Below are 15,551 nucleotides of genomic sequence, written 5' to 3'. Positions count from 1 at the left end.
CAATTGACTCCTTTAGGAGTTATTGTCCTTTAAAAACATTTTTTTCACAATTTGCTCATCTAGTTTGTTTACTTTCAAATAATCGTCTCCTTTAAAACTCGTATGCATTTTTTGTTTTATGTCCTTGTATGTCAAGAACGAGCCACTACGACTGAAATGGAACATAGGGGTAAAATGTGTTTTTTTTTTGGCTTTTGAAAAAACTGAAATAGTAAAAGTTCAATGATAAGTTAATATTGGTATAAATAGACATTCGAACAAAAAAGGAATTTGAACAACCTTTTTTGTAAGGCGGTCTTTTGATATCAAAATTAACTTAATCATTGAAATTTTACTCACTTACAAACCGTAAAAATAAAAACATAAGATAAGTTAAAAAAAAAAACTTGCAAAAGCCTTAATCCCCTGAAATAGACTTGTCTACATACATTTAACTTTAATCTTAAATGATAGTTAAACCCTACTCAGACTCACATATACAAATAACAGTTACCGTATTGCTTTGGAAACGGACCGATTTAGTAGCGGTACTTGATTTAATTATTTATCTTTTGATTTTGTGGCATTAAAATAACACGATAGGATAGTTGTTTTTAAAAATTCAGGGGTAAATCTATATATTTGAATTCCAACTATTCCAAATAACATTTTTTTTTAACTATATAATTGAGTAAATCAAAACCCTATACTGACCCCATTTACAACTTACCAATAAATGGTCTGCACAAAAACCTTCCTGCTATATACCTTTGATGTTTTTAATCTGTTTGTTATCATGAAGTAGATTTGAAAAGACCAGACCATATGAAAACAGTAAGTAAACTCTTCCAACAATTAGTTATTAAAATATAAAGTTTCACAGCTTCTAATCGAACAGACCTACATGTTCATTAGGTTTTGGTTCGTTTTTTTCCTACAATAAACTACGTCCAAATGCAGTTGTCTGTTTAGTCAAATCAATTAAAACATCTTGTATTCTTTTTAATTAAATACAAAAACTGTAAAATAGTATAAAATAGCCTAACTTAAAATCTTTAGCACCAAGCTATGTAGGTTTTTGTGGTAAGGTTTAAACGTGTAAAGATGAGATATTTTATGCGGGGCTGATCATCATACAATTTATTAATGAAAACAAATACTTAAGTTTTAGTCGTTCGTCAATCCCTTTCCACGTGTAAATGAATCATAAGCACCTCGAAAGAAAAAAACGTTAACCTTTCTTAGATTGATAACCGCGAAACATAATCATTCCAGTGGTATAGACCTGAACTTATCTCAGCCATTGTTGTCAACAAACACTTGGCTTCCAGTCTAGAAAAAAATAGGATCTTGCTCTTCATCAGTACAGAAATGGTTCAGAAGTTATAGAAGTGAATATTATACACCGTAGATGCATATAAAGATAAACAAAAATGTATTTCCTCCAATTGATATGTTGAACGATATCAAATTAATATTTGTTTTTATATGTTCTTGAGATGACCATGACGAATACAATTGGTTTGTTGTGCCATTGTCATAATCGATATAATGCTTAATGATAGTTTATATTCGTTTTTTTAAGAGATGAGATAAACAAAGGTGCGACTTACTATAACTTAGACTGAAGCTTACAATAAAAATGCTCCAATAACTAGATTAGGCGTACGAGGAAATCTATTTTGATTCCAGTCATAGCGAACAAACTGAACAATTAGTCTTAGGTGCATTTAGTCTTAGTACAATTAATCTTAGATATATTTAGTCTAAGATACATTTATTCTTAGATTCTTTTAGTCTTAGTTACATTTAGTCTTATACATCAAAATAGGGGCGAAAGAATATATAGTCTTAAGTATATTTAGTTTAAGATACATTTAGTCTTAGTTTCAATAGTCTTTGATACATATAGTCTTACATACATTATTATTAATTAGTTGTATTTGGCTTTGAACTAGCTCTCAGTAACTGCGACTACTCTCAGAACTGTACTAAGTGTCCTCGTTGTTGTTTGGGTTGGTTGATTGATAGATAGCCTGCCTCGTCCGGTCTGTTTTTGTTTGACTGTTCGTTCTGATTTTCATTGATCTGGTGGGTAAAATATGTAACAGAGAAACGAAAGATACCAGAGGGACAGTCAAACACAAAGATCGGAAATAAACTTACAGCGTCATGGCCATAAAATCAAAAGACAGACAGACACATATAAGTACATATGACACAACATAAAAAATTAAAAAAAAAGCAACACGAACCCCACAGACAAAAAACCTTGGGGATCTCAGGTGCTCCGGAAGGTTAAGCAGATCCTGCTCCACATATGGCACCTGTCGTGTTTCTCATGTTATTACAAACTCGATAAATAGTTTAATTCTGTAGGCCACATTAATGGTGAAAAGGGAAGTAGATTGAAGTTAATACATAAGGAGCATATCCGATATCATCTGTGAGACGGTTATTCCATAACTGTCAACCAACTCGTGATGGCGTTCGTAAAATTTTCAAAGGGATTATTTCAACTACTGAATTACAGGCTCCTGACTTGGAACATAAGCCTTTTTCAACTGATATTTATAGTTTTTTCTTATGTTGTGTTGTTCCATCACTGTTCCAGGTTAGGGGAAGCCATGAATGCTCACAAACATAGTTATCCCCGCCACATTCTTTATATGTCTGCCCAAAACCAGGAGCTTGTAGATCATTTGTTGTCTTTCTTTCATGTCGTTCATACTTGTTTATCGTAAATGGGTTTGTTAAAAATTTAGCCGTAATTTTTCTCAATTGAATTGTTTCATTTTTTTTCTTCGGAGCCGTTTTAAGCCGCCTATAAAGTATAAGTTGTTCTCATTGTTAAAGGTCGTACAGTTGCCGATAACTGCTTGCATCAACTTCATTTAAATTTGTTTCATTGGCAATCAAACCTCATCTCTCATTTTTATAGATAGTTTAAATAATTGTTATTCTCGACTGTTTGCGAATAATATGTTTTATTTCTGTTACTGATCAAGAGTGTGTGCTTTGTCGACTTTCGACGACAACTTTGCGTGCTAAAAATGTTTCACTGCATTATTGATTCCGACATTTATACTTACTTATCACTATTTGATATTTGAGCTGCAAACGATTTCATTGAAGTCTTAACAATTTGACTCTTGTATCAGAAATAAGTCATGGCTATCCACTTTAATAGAAACATGGTATATAACCACCTTAAGCTATTTTATTATTATTTAAACACAATTAAAGATTATGCCGTCAGTAAACTCAATACAGAAAAGAACACGTTTGTGTTCCTTTAGACATGTTTTTTTTTTTAAATATCTATATGAAGCCATGATTATAGACGTATACACTGTTGTTTTGATGCAATACTGTTTATTATTTTATAAATTTTGATATTGTGTTATTTTTATTACTAATACATTTTTGACAATGCGAGAAAACAAAATGTTATGATGATCTTTTCAATATTAAAAGCAAACGTTTGAAAATGAGACTGTTCAATGAAATAACTTTTAGCTAATAGAGTTTCAAAGCATTGTTTTAAATTTTGTCCTGACTGTGTCATTTATAGCTAACTATGCCTCAACGTAATTTTCGAGTTGGAGGGGGATATTGTCATTTTATGAAAGGGTTAAAAAGCTGAGACATCCATTACATCTCTATTCAATATTTTTTTTGAAAAACAGTAACTCATATCCTATCATGTTCTCTTTTTTTTTTTTTTTTTTTTTTTTTAAATATTTAAAGGTTTAATAACGAAGGCGAATGGAATATCGTTTGATATCAACCCGAGTTATTTAATTTTAAAATGATGACATATAAGTTTTCTTATTATTAAGGTGGTATGGGAGTCTAAATTGAAAATAATAAAATGTGTTCATACTTTGCCAAAACGTAGTATCTATTGATATATGTTAAAAAATTAAAATAAAAATTATAGGTCATCGCGCATTTTCTCAAGCTACAGGCCTAGTTATGACAACATGACTCATTTTGTATGGAATATACAGGGAAAAACATCATTATGTGATTAGAAGCTAAACTAAATGGTAGAATTGTAAAATAAAATACGAGAAGATAGCTTTTAGAAAATGCTTTTAGAATATCAAAAGAAAAGATAGGGATACCGGTCGTTTTTTCCCGGCTAGAATTCAAAATAGCAAAATTTCCATGTAGATTTCTTTAGAAAATGCACTATTTCAAATGTACCTCCCCTTTAAATTCCAATTAAAAAAACATTACCAATCAAGCTAAAATAATTCACACTGGTGAACATACTAATATTTATAAGTTATAAGCTTATAAATTTGTTCTTTTAAATGCAAATTCACATTTATTAACTGCATTCCTGTATCAATTTTTGCGAACTTGATTGAACATTTGGACCTTAGATTCTCTGTTTTTCAAAATGGAAGATGGCGAAAGACACCCAAACCACCTTAAATAACGAGAGTGGTAATAAAATTTCACAAGTTGTTGAACCTCTTTCTTTTATGGTCAAAACTCTCAATATGAAAAAAAAATCCGCAAAATGTTGATCTGTTTTTTTACACAATCTGAAATGACGTCATATGCCTTTTCTTGTGTAAAGATTCAATATTAGACATACTAAGACTTTTTGTACGCCTCAGAATGTGCGCACATTTTTAGAATGAAGCGCGAAATGTACTTGGGTCAACGCGTTTACACCCCAATGCAGTTACAAAAAGAAGCATTGAATTCTTTAAAAATACAAGGAACTATTGAGTGCAAACATGATTTTAAATTATAAAAGATAATCAATTTCATAGTTGGGGAAATACACAAGGAAGTGTTACAAGGTAACACTTTTCCAATTTCACTTAAAAAGCATGGTATGAATAAATTTTAAGTTGTAAAAGAAACTAAATAACATGGTTTTTTAAAAGGAACCATAAAACCTTATATAGATCAAGGACATTAACACCAAAGACATTTTTGAACCTTCATGACTTTAAATTTAGAAAAGAGACACCTGTCGTTCTAACTAAATAAAAATGGTATCATACAATCTAATAAAGCAAATCATTGCATATCCACTTTCTCAATTTTTTCCATGTTAGATCATGATCATTACAGTCTTCTGGCCACTGGATGAATAATACATAATTCCAAATATGAGTAAGCCCTTCAGGAATATCTTTTAAAGTTATGTCTTTAGATATGACTATGACATTTTCAATGTTCTGCATACTTATTTCATGTTTCACTCTATCAATTTCAAACAGACAGTCTTGCGAGTCTTTAAATATTGGAGTAAGTAAAAATATAACATGTCTACTGTTTTCTATGCTCTCTGCCTCTGCATCATAAAATGAGTGTCCGCCGTAAAAGTCGCGATCTTTTACGCATATTTTAAGTTTCCATTCGTCTTCTAACTTTGGAATGAAGTAGTTTTTTATCCAAGGTATGCCATCCCCTCCATATGAAACAAAAACATCAAAAGCGTAATTTTTACCGTATTTCTTTTCAATAATTTTCCGGAATATGCGGTAAAACAATATAGCTATGTTCCATCGTCTACTGTATATAAGAAGTAGCACAGTCACAATACAACCTGTTCCTATCAAAATGGAAGAAACCATCAGCCATATTGAATTTCTACAGGGGGAAAATAAATCATGCATCTGATCATATGCTTCGAGTACGGTTATCACAGTACCGTTTAAAACTGTACATTTGTATGCTCTGGTGTCAAGTTTTACTTTGGTTTCTTGTATCCATTTGATGAAATCCAAATTATCACAATTACATTCAAATGCATTGTCAGCAAGAAGAAAATCTAAGCCATGTTTTTGATTCATTGAATCTGCCCAAACACGAGTTTCAAGATTCACTGTTGGTAGTAAATTATTTCTTAGGTCAAGGGTTTTAATATCCTTTTGAGAAATGATCTCTCTTGGAATGGCCTGAAATAAATTCCTAGACAAAGATAATTCTGATAGATGATTAATATTAATGAATAAATGTTTTGGTAAAATATAAAGACTATTATCTGACATATCCAAATGTTTGAGATATTCAAATTTTCTAAAAAGTGCCATAAATCTTTTTAAAAACATGTCATCTGAACGAGCATGCATTATATAAAACAACTTTGCTTTTCTCCACAATAAGTATTTTACATTTATGAAATTAACAAGCTTAATTGTGTACAATGTCACGTGAAAATGACCATCTAAGACCAAAGTTTCAGTTTTGTATGAAGCGTTTCCTTCGAAAACTATAACATTGTTTGTATAACTAAACGATACATCGAGGTAGGTCAAATTGCTTCCTCGACGTAGGAAGAATATTCTGGTAATATCATCACAGATTACATTACCCAACACTAATTTTTCTAGAGAACGAGGTAAATATATCACATTGTTAGACAAATGATAATCTTTTTCGTAATATTGACGAAAATCATTTGCGTATAGCTTATATCGAACTGGAATAAAAGAATAGTCAAATGTTTTCAATGCAACATATTTGTTGAAATATGATTTTAACTCGTCCATATGTCTTCCATAAGCAAACGCAAATCGGTTTCCTTTAAAATATAAATGTTTTAAACACTCTGGTCGATCAAATGACAATAGCGAGTTTTCCTCAAAATCAACAATCCCGTTGTCTGATAAATCTAAAGTTTCTACACAAACAGTTTTCAAATATCTCACCATGTCTGTTGTAACGTTTAATGAAAACGGATATTCATTGTTATTGAAAATGGGACAGTTAAGACCTCGAAAATTCATTATTTCAATAGTTTTGCCTTCATATGGTGACAATATGTTAAGAGCATGTTTCAGATGCATGCATGACTCTTCAAAATTTATTTTGGTAATTTTAGGAAAAGGAACAAGAGCATTTTTTTCCACTTCCAAAAAATTTAAATGACATCTAGTCAGTTTCAATTCCTCTAGATCCTCGTAAATATTTTAAAAAACAAAATTCAAACGTTAATGATTTTAGATTGTTCAGCCCTTGAAATCCTATGCCTAAAATTGGATTTGGAGCCATATCTAATGCTAAGTATTCTAGCTTTTTTAAAACAGCAAAAGCTTGATCAGGATAATGGAATACATCCACAGTCGGTTGATTCGCAATATTCCATCGTATGTCCAGATTAATCAAATTTTGCAACGGCAAAAACATTTCTGGTGTATAGACATATCTTAGGTTCAAAATATTGTCAGTCATATTCAAAAACTTCAACCGGCTTAATTCATAAAATGCATGTTCCTCGGTAATGTGAAGTTTGTTTTTAGCCAACGATAAATTGAGTAATAAACTGTAATTTTCAAAAGAGTAGTTACTGATATGACGAAATTGGTTTCCACTAAGATCCAGAACGGAGATATCACGTGGGAGTGACTGTGGAACTTCGCTAAAATCTCTTTTACTACAGTCAGCTATCTTCCTTTTTTCTGATAAATTATCATAAACTGTTATGTTACATTCTTGAGCATATACTAAATAAAGCAACACGAAAAAGCCCGGCACTATCTGATGTATACAGTTATACATTCTAATAAATGTGTTTTTGTACAAACATATCTAACTTATATCGTTATAATTCCATAATTTATGCACGCACAAATGAAAAAGACCACTTAAAGATCACAGAAGCACCTTGTTTTTATGGCTTAAATTGATTCAGATGTCAAAATTGTATTTGTCCACAGTCATGGTAAATAACTAGCGTACACTATTTCATTTTAAATATCTTGACAAACCTACTCTTTGATATGTGGATTGACAAAATCTAAAGAAGCGATCTACCATACGATTTAACTTCTATCATTTAATAGTTTTCTTCCGGGTAAATATTTTTATGTTAATTTCAAGAATGTATGTAACCACGCAGGTGTAGAAATATAATAATTATCATTCGTAAAGCTCTTGACCGAGTTCATATAATAGTAAAATATAGCTCAAATACGTATTAGTGTGTTTATATAATACAAAATCATCAAATGGTAAAAAGTAAAAAAAAAATACTTTCAAATGTAATAATAGTACCATGATTTTTAGAAATTGATATATTCTAATAAGAACAAACGAGCAAAAAAATAGAAATGCTAAAACTTCTTCTTTTACATGGGGTACGTGTTGCTTTGTCTTAAGTTTTGTTTTTGTTTTGTGTACACGGCTGGTTGTCTTTTGGTCTTTGCCCTTTTATGTCATGGCGTTGTTAGTTTATTTTCGATTTATGAGTTTGGTATATTTTGTCTACTTTCAATTAGTTCTGTTTCGATTGAAAATATTTGTCAACAGGAGAATTACTTAACCGTACCAAGTAAACAATTGTTAATGAACACCTCTAAAGAAAGCCGTTCATGTATTGTTGTATTGCAAAAAAAAAAATCGAATTTATTTCATTTATAAACTACATTCGCAAACAGATGGTTAAAAATAAATAAACAGCCTTGTCGATTTGTGCAAATACTTTATGTTTTACTAAAAATTTAAAAATGCTCTACGAACTGTTTTTTTCAGGAACCCGGTTTGGTTTTGAATATTGATATCAAAGCAGATTTCGTAAAGAGGGAAGCTTCTTCAGAAAAATAAAACTCAATGGTTTATTGAAGCAGGAGCTGACAAGAATATCTTGAATTCAAAACAAACAGTGAGCATTTCGATTGATTCGTATTGTAACATCCTATAGCGACTATCTAAATTTTGTACTCATGGGGAAATCATACAAACACTCAGCTTTGAATTTTTGAAATACTAAGGCTTTTATGCCTCAGGAATAGATTACTCTAGCTGTTTTTGGAAAAACTTTTGGAAATGTTTGGTCCTCAATGCTCTCTAACTCTGTACTTTATTTGAGTTTTTTAACATTTTTTTATTCAAGCGTCACTGATGAGTCTTTTGTAGACGAAACGCGCGCCTGGCGTAAAAAAAATGTCAATCTTGGTATCTATGATAAATGTATTTCAAATACAAAAAAGACACAAGTCTTGTCAAGTTCTTGAATATGATTTTCAGATATATTAGTTTTTCCCTGTCAATCGATTACCTACATTTTTGTGAGTGCATGCATCTAATATATCATAATGAACTTTTGTCATTTTGTTAAGTTTCTTTTGTTACCTTTTCTGACATCGTACTCGGACTTCTCTCATACTAGGTTTTTACTATGCACCTAATATATCCTAATGACCTTTAAATGTATCAGGATACTTACAAATCATCGGATGTCATTGAAATATTGTATACCAAAAAAGAGAAGAAAAAGAAAAACCAGACACCAAGCTTCAAATCAGATTGACATTGATGGTTGTCCTCAAACCAAAACCAATTCAAACGTGATGATTTCAGCTTTATACTGTCGCATTCCCATCGGAAAGCGGAAACATAGCCTTTGTCCTGTCGTTTGGCGTTTAAATATTGCCATTGATATGTAACGCTCATGTATATTCATTTCATCAATTTAGGAAAATGGCAGTTGTTATCTTATAATTCGTTTCTATGTATATTGCATTGGTGTTTGTATTTGTTGCACTTCAATGTGTTTGTTGTTCCGTTGTTTTTCTCATATAGTTGATGTGTTTTCTTCGGTATTATTTTGTTTTCTCTCAATCGATTTATGATTTTTGAACAGTGGTATACTACTGTTGCCTTTATTTACCGAGGTCATTAATATCAGTGTGTCTTAACATAAAAAAAACCACTCCAATATTAAGGAGATTCTTAGTAATTGAGGAGCCTCTGTGGCCGAATGGTCTTAGTAGTAAAACTGTTTTATCGCTATCCTGTCAACACTAAGGCTTGTTCGAATACCGCACATGACAAGTGCGTTCGACTCAAATCTTAATTCAGTAGAATTGTCAGGCTCATATCGAAGGTGGGTGATTATGTCTAAGCACTCCGTCTTCCTCAATCAATACAAATTGACCGGCACCAAATATCGTATATCGGGGTTTTTTCGCGTGTGTTTAATTTTCGCTTTGTTCCCGGCTGTTAAAGAAACACAAAAATATCGGGGATATACATTAAGAGATCAGTTTAACATAATGATGCATGTTTAACCCATACAGAAGTATGGAGAATGGAAGACCTTTAGCTGTCATGTGCATGGGATCTGCAAATGACAGATTATCGTGAAGACTTCAACACTTTTTCAGCAATGCTCCATTAAGAAGTAAAACAAACCTTCATCAATCAGTTTTATGCTTACAGATGGGTTTTTTTTTTGTAAATTAAAATATAAACATAAGATGGTCGATGTGGTATGATTGCCAATAAGATAAAACAAAATCCAACAAAATTGTATGTTCGCAATTCATTGTAAGTTTAAAATATCTAAAATAAGGAGAAACTATCTTATTTAAATTTTGTTCTGCATTCAAATCTTCGTTTGAATGATAAAAACGTAAATAAAATTTATACATTTGTATGCAAGATATCAGTGAGCAGCCTGTTTAGTTTTTGAGTTATGCCGCTTTGTACAAATTTTAATGAGGATTTTTGTTTATATCATATACTTCCTTTAACTATACAATACTAGTATTTGAAACAAAGTGATTCAAATTTACATTACTTAAAAATTATATAAGTATTATTAAGAATTGACAGTTTATGCAACTTATGAAAATTTCAAAACAAAAATTGTGTTTCAGAGACAATAACTGCATAAAAGATCTTAATACTCTTCTGAAAATTTCAAAATGATAGTTATTGCCATGAAATTCACTTTTGAATTAATTTTCCACTTGTAACCTAGCTACTTAACCTTTCAAAGTACATTCTGATATACACTGGAATTTCCCCAAAACAATTTGAAAATTCAATATTTCAGGGGGAGTAACTCGAAAAATAGGTCAAGACATTTTTTCAAAAAATATCAGGAAGATAGTTAGAGCATGTTTTGTCAGTCATTTTCAGTTGTTGTGTTTCCTTTTACTGTGGATTCATTATTATTCGTTGGGTACACATTTTCGTGGGTTTTGTGAATACAGGTGAACCCCGAATTAAAATGTTCAACGAATATTATATTTCCAATAGGCTTTGTATACAGAGATTGGCAAAACCACGAAATCAAAGATCCACGAATATGCAGGTTTTCAGCAATCCACGAAAATAGATACTCACGAAAATATATGAATCAATAGTATTGCTGCATTTTACGATATATTCGTTTAAAATTGCAGGTTTAATCCTATTTATTCAATGTTAGCCACACAGGCCATGTTTTACAATCAACCTGGACAAAATACCAAATTTCAAAGAAAACATTGTAATAGAAATGCAAACAAACCCTAGTTTCAATTCATCGAACAATTTTGAGACGACGTTTAAAAAAAATAGACTCAAAGTGGTGTCCGTATTTACATTATTATTATCTCGCCATATTAAAGCAAGTAATATTATTGATAGTTGAATTATATACAGTCCGCCAAAAGTTAAGCACCACCTAAATATAAATTGCAATATTTTTTTAACTATTGCAAAAAAAATATTTATGTTTGGTGTTAAGAATGCCTATGACATTACACTAAGAAAATTCATTACGACCAAAAAATTAGACTCCGATAAATACGCCAAGAACTTGTTATTAAAGGTCATCTGCGATTTTTCGAATACACTGTTTCGATGCCTTTAAATCGTATTCCTACTGTCGCGCGTACATGTGATTTGACCTTCACCAAGTCACTGTGAAATATGGCAAGGCGTAAGTTATCTGTGACTGTATGTTGACAAGCAATTGACATGTAAAATGCCGGTAGGGGCACTAGGAGCATAGGTAACCATTTCAATGTTAATCACACCGTCATAGTCAGAATTTTACAACGTCATGTTGACACAGGAACTGTAACTGATAGACCAAGGTCGGGAAGACAACGTTTAATTAATGATGACAGACTGTTTATTGGTCGCGCTAAAGCCAACTCATTTACTCCTGCCCCACAGCTTAGACAGCATTGACCTCAAGGTGGTAGTGTTAGTGTTCGAACATTGGTATGACGACTTCATACAGGCTATATGAGAGCACTTCGTGTTGTCAAGGGACCTTTTCTAACAGCCAGGCACCGTATAATCAGGTTTCAAAGGGCTAATGACCATCGACGCTGGAACATGAGAAGCTAGCAAAATGTTCATTGGTCAAAGGAGAGTCGGTTTATGTAACGACCAATAGACAGCAGTTTGGCGAGAAAAGAAAACTGCTAATAACCAAAGCAACATTTGCCCAACGACTGCATACGTTGCTGGTAGTGTTACAGTATGGGGTTTCTTCTCATACTGTTGTAAGGTGGGTATGCATAATCTGCAGGGTAGCATGAGCGGACAGCCGTACAGGGATTTGGTGCTTAGAAACATTACAGTCCCTCATATTGGTGATATTACACTTGCGTCAAGACCCTTGTACATGTACGATAATGCTAGACCACACAGGGCAAGAATTGTAACCGTGTACAAAGGGGAATAAGCCATTGACACTATCTTTTGGCATTCGATGTCTCCAGACATGAACCCTATCGAACATGTCTGGGATGCCATTGTCAGAAATCTCAATCGCAGTGATCCACCTTTGCAAAATCGTAGCGATTCAAGAGGGGCAATTGTTGCTGAATGGAATTAATTTGCTCAACTAAAGTTCAGAAAGCTTGTACAGAGTGTTAGACACCGTGTCATGGAACTGTACCGGAAGAGAGATGATTGCACATCCTATTGACTTAAATATTGAAATTAAATTTGCCGAACATACCAAAGATTAATTGTAGAGACTTTGAATTTTACCAAAAACTAAGGATTTTCTTATCCCAGGCATAGATTATCTTAGCCGTATTTGGCACCACTTTTTGGAATTTTGGATCCTCAATGCTCTTCAACTTTGTACTTGTTTGGCTTTATAAATATTTGGATATGAGCGTCACTGATGAGTCTTATGTAGACGAAACGCGCGTCTGGCGTACAAAATTATAATCCTGGTACCTTTGATAACTAATTATAATGATATTGGGTTATAAATTGTTGTTAAAAAAAATTCACAGTGAAACTTAATTTCCGTTTTTGATTTGTGTAATTTTCACTATTTCTTTGAACGCAAAATTCAATTGCATAAAACCTGCATAAGTGACTTAACTTATGTTTATTGTTTGTTTATGGTATATGTTAGCAAAATTGCTACATGAATATTTTTTATTTTTCGAGGATAAACTGATTTTTTTTAAATGAAAAAAAAAAATCGATGCAATAAAAATAGGTGGTGCTTAACTTTTGGCGGACTGTAAATTCACTGATCGGCAATTGCTTGGCGCTTTTATCGCCTGATTTTTTACTGTTGTCACTTGCGTAGGACCTTGGTTCACCTGTGTCTGCTTTTTCTTGTTTTTCTTGTGTTCGAATTGCTCGATGTTTAGTTCTGTATGAATATTCTATGAATTTTTGTATTTTCTTCCAATAGTTTTGTACACGGTTGCTACCTGTTCTGGCCTTTTGCTATATTCTTTACTTTTTTAACGTAAAATAAGGGCAGAAATGTCGTTAGTTGTTTTAATCCTGACGTCTTAAATATATATACATGTACTATGCTTTGATAACGAAAAACTACCTGATATCAATGTTAAACAAAATATTTGCCATAATTTTTTCCCACCATTTTTTTTAACTTATTTTTTGAGAAAACAAGATTTTCAGGTGTGAAGACTATCGATGATATTTTAAAAAGAAAAAAAAAACTTGGGTTTGCTGCTATTCAATAAAGCACGCGGAAATAATGAGTATTATTGCAGCGAATATATAGAGAGAATAATGGGGATTCATTTTCAGTTCGAGGCTACCAATTTTCGTGGATTGAAGAAGAATTCTAGTGTCGTTAATATTGGATTTCGTGGTTTTGCCAAAATGTAACATAAGCCTACAGAATATTTATACTTCGATTTACATTTGAATTCGTGTTTTGCCTTCATCCACGAAATCTATGAAAAACTGGTACGCAACAAATAATAAAAAAACACAATGGAGTACGTACATCAAATCAACATTAATATGATTTTGCCATGTGATTATGGACTTTCCGAATTGATTTTCCTCTAAGTCCAGTATTTGTGTGATCTTACTTTATGCTTACATGTAGCTCTACTTCAAAGTTGTTATCCCCGTTATATACATAGGAGAAACAAAAGCATTTTTGTAACCTGTATTAAAACTTTGAAAATTTTATTGAATTCTATGGACTGGATTTCACACAGGAACACAATTGATCACAATTCATTTAAAGAAATCTGTTTGGTAAAGAGGTTTTATATCCGGTTCGTCTTCTGATTCCACGTGCATATTTGCAATGTCGTCCCTTGATTCAGGTGGTTTGTCAATTATATCTAAATCTAATAAGTGTTCAAAATCATCCTCACGTAGACTATGCAACCAATTAAATACTTTCAAATTTCTATGTGCTCGGTTTAATGATTGGCCTCGATTCCACCATTCTAAGTCTCTTATTTTGATTTCGTGATATCTGGGTCGACCCATTCTTACCTTTATGTCTGTTCTGATAACATTACTAAGGTATGGTGATATCCTGATTTTCTGGATGATTTTTGGTTTAAATCCGTAATCATCATCAACAAGATGCGGGAAATCCTCGCATCTCCCAACTGTTTTTTATAATGCATTATTTTCACCGTAACCGGTAACACGTTCCAAAGCAGACGTAGTTGTTTTAATTCTTTTGTGAACACGTGTAGTTAGGCCACGCCTTAAATCCATCTCCAGGATTTCCTTATCCCCTTTCCACATAGTTTCAGGTTTTTCGTATGTAGTTGCAGGTGATATTGAGCGTATTGACGGCGTTGTACATGAAACATTTGAACTGATTTCTTAACGCGCGGATGCTAACCGTGAATGAGTAGATCTTCTTCTAGGTCTTCCACTTCTACTTTCCTGTCTTTGACGCGCCATGGCTAACTGACGTTCTCTTGCTAGTTGTTGTCTAGCCTCCTCCAAATTTAGACCCTTACTGAGAGGTTCATGTCCAGCAGATAAGGTACGTAACTTTTTCAATTAAGCGCTCGAAAGTCTGCCTTCGTCTGTTTCCTCGATACCCATCTCAGAAAATGCCGATGGGAGTCTGGTTTCGTCGAAATCGTCAGAACAGTACCAGGAAAGGCGGGAACTAGTTTGCCATGTCTCATTATCGTATCCTTCTTCGCTGCACACGTCCATTGAGTATTCATATGAATTCAATGGACCCATAATTCCATATAAACATATAATGAGTTAAGTATTTGTTTATTGTTTTCTAATGACAGTTTCTTTGTAAACATAAATGAAATAGATCCAAATATATCTATTTATACGGAAATACTATTGATTGTATGATGTTACCAAACATCTATTTTATATGGTAATTGGAGAATAATTTTCTCACATCAACTCTATTGAATTACTTTTGTTTTAACTTTCAACCTTTTTTCAATATTGATCACAAATTAAAAATCATTTGGTTTCATAAATCTTTATACGAAGTGTATTTAAATAGTCCACAAATTTAATCTTTCTATTCTAATTAGGTTCAACGCCGAAACACGGTAACGACAAGTGGCGCGTGTAAAAGT

At 32.4% G+C, this 15,551-nt stretch overlaps 1 pseudogene; it reads right to left on the bottom strand.

Moving 5' to 3' along the window:
• Positions 1-4,649: 4,649 nt before the first annotated feature.
• Positions 4,650-7,740, bottom strand: LOC143072138 (uncharacterized; annotated as a pseudogene).
• Between the last annotated feature and the right edge of the window lie 7,811 nt (positions 7,741-15,551).

This window comes from Mytilus galloprovincialis, chromosome 4, assembly GCF_965363235.1.
Source record: "Mytilus galloprovincialis chromosome 4, xbMytGall1.hap1.1, whole genome shotgun sequence".
Classification (NCBI taxonomy): Eukaryota; Metazoa; Mollusca; class Bivalvia; order Mytilida; family Mytilidae; genus Mytilus; species Mytilus galloprovincialis.
Note: the sequence above shows the minus strand (reverse complement) of the source record. Positions and strands in the feature narration are given on the sequence as shown.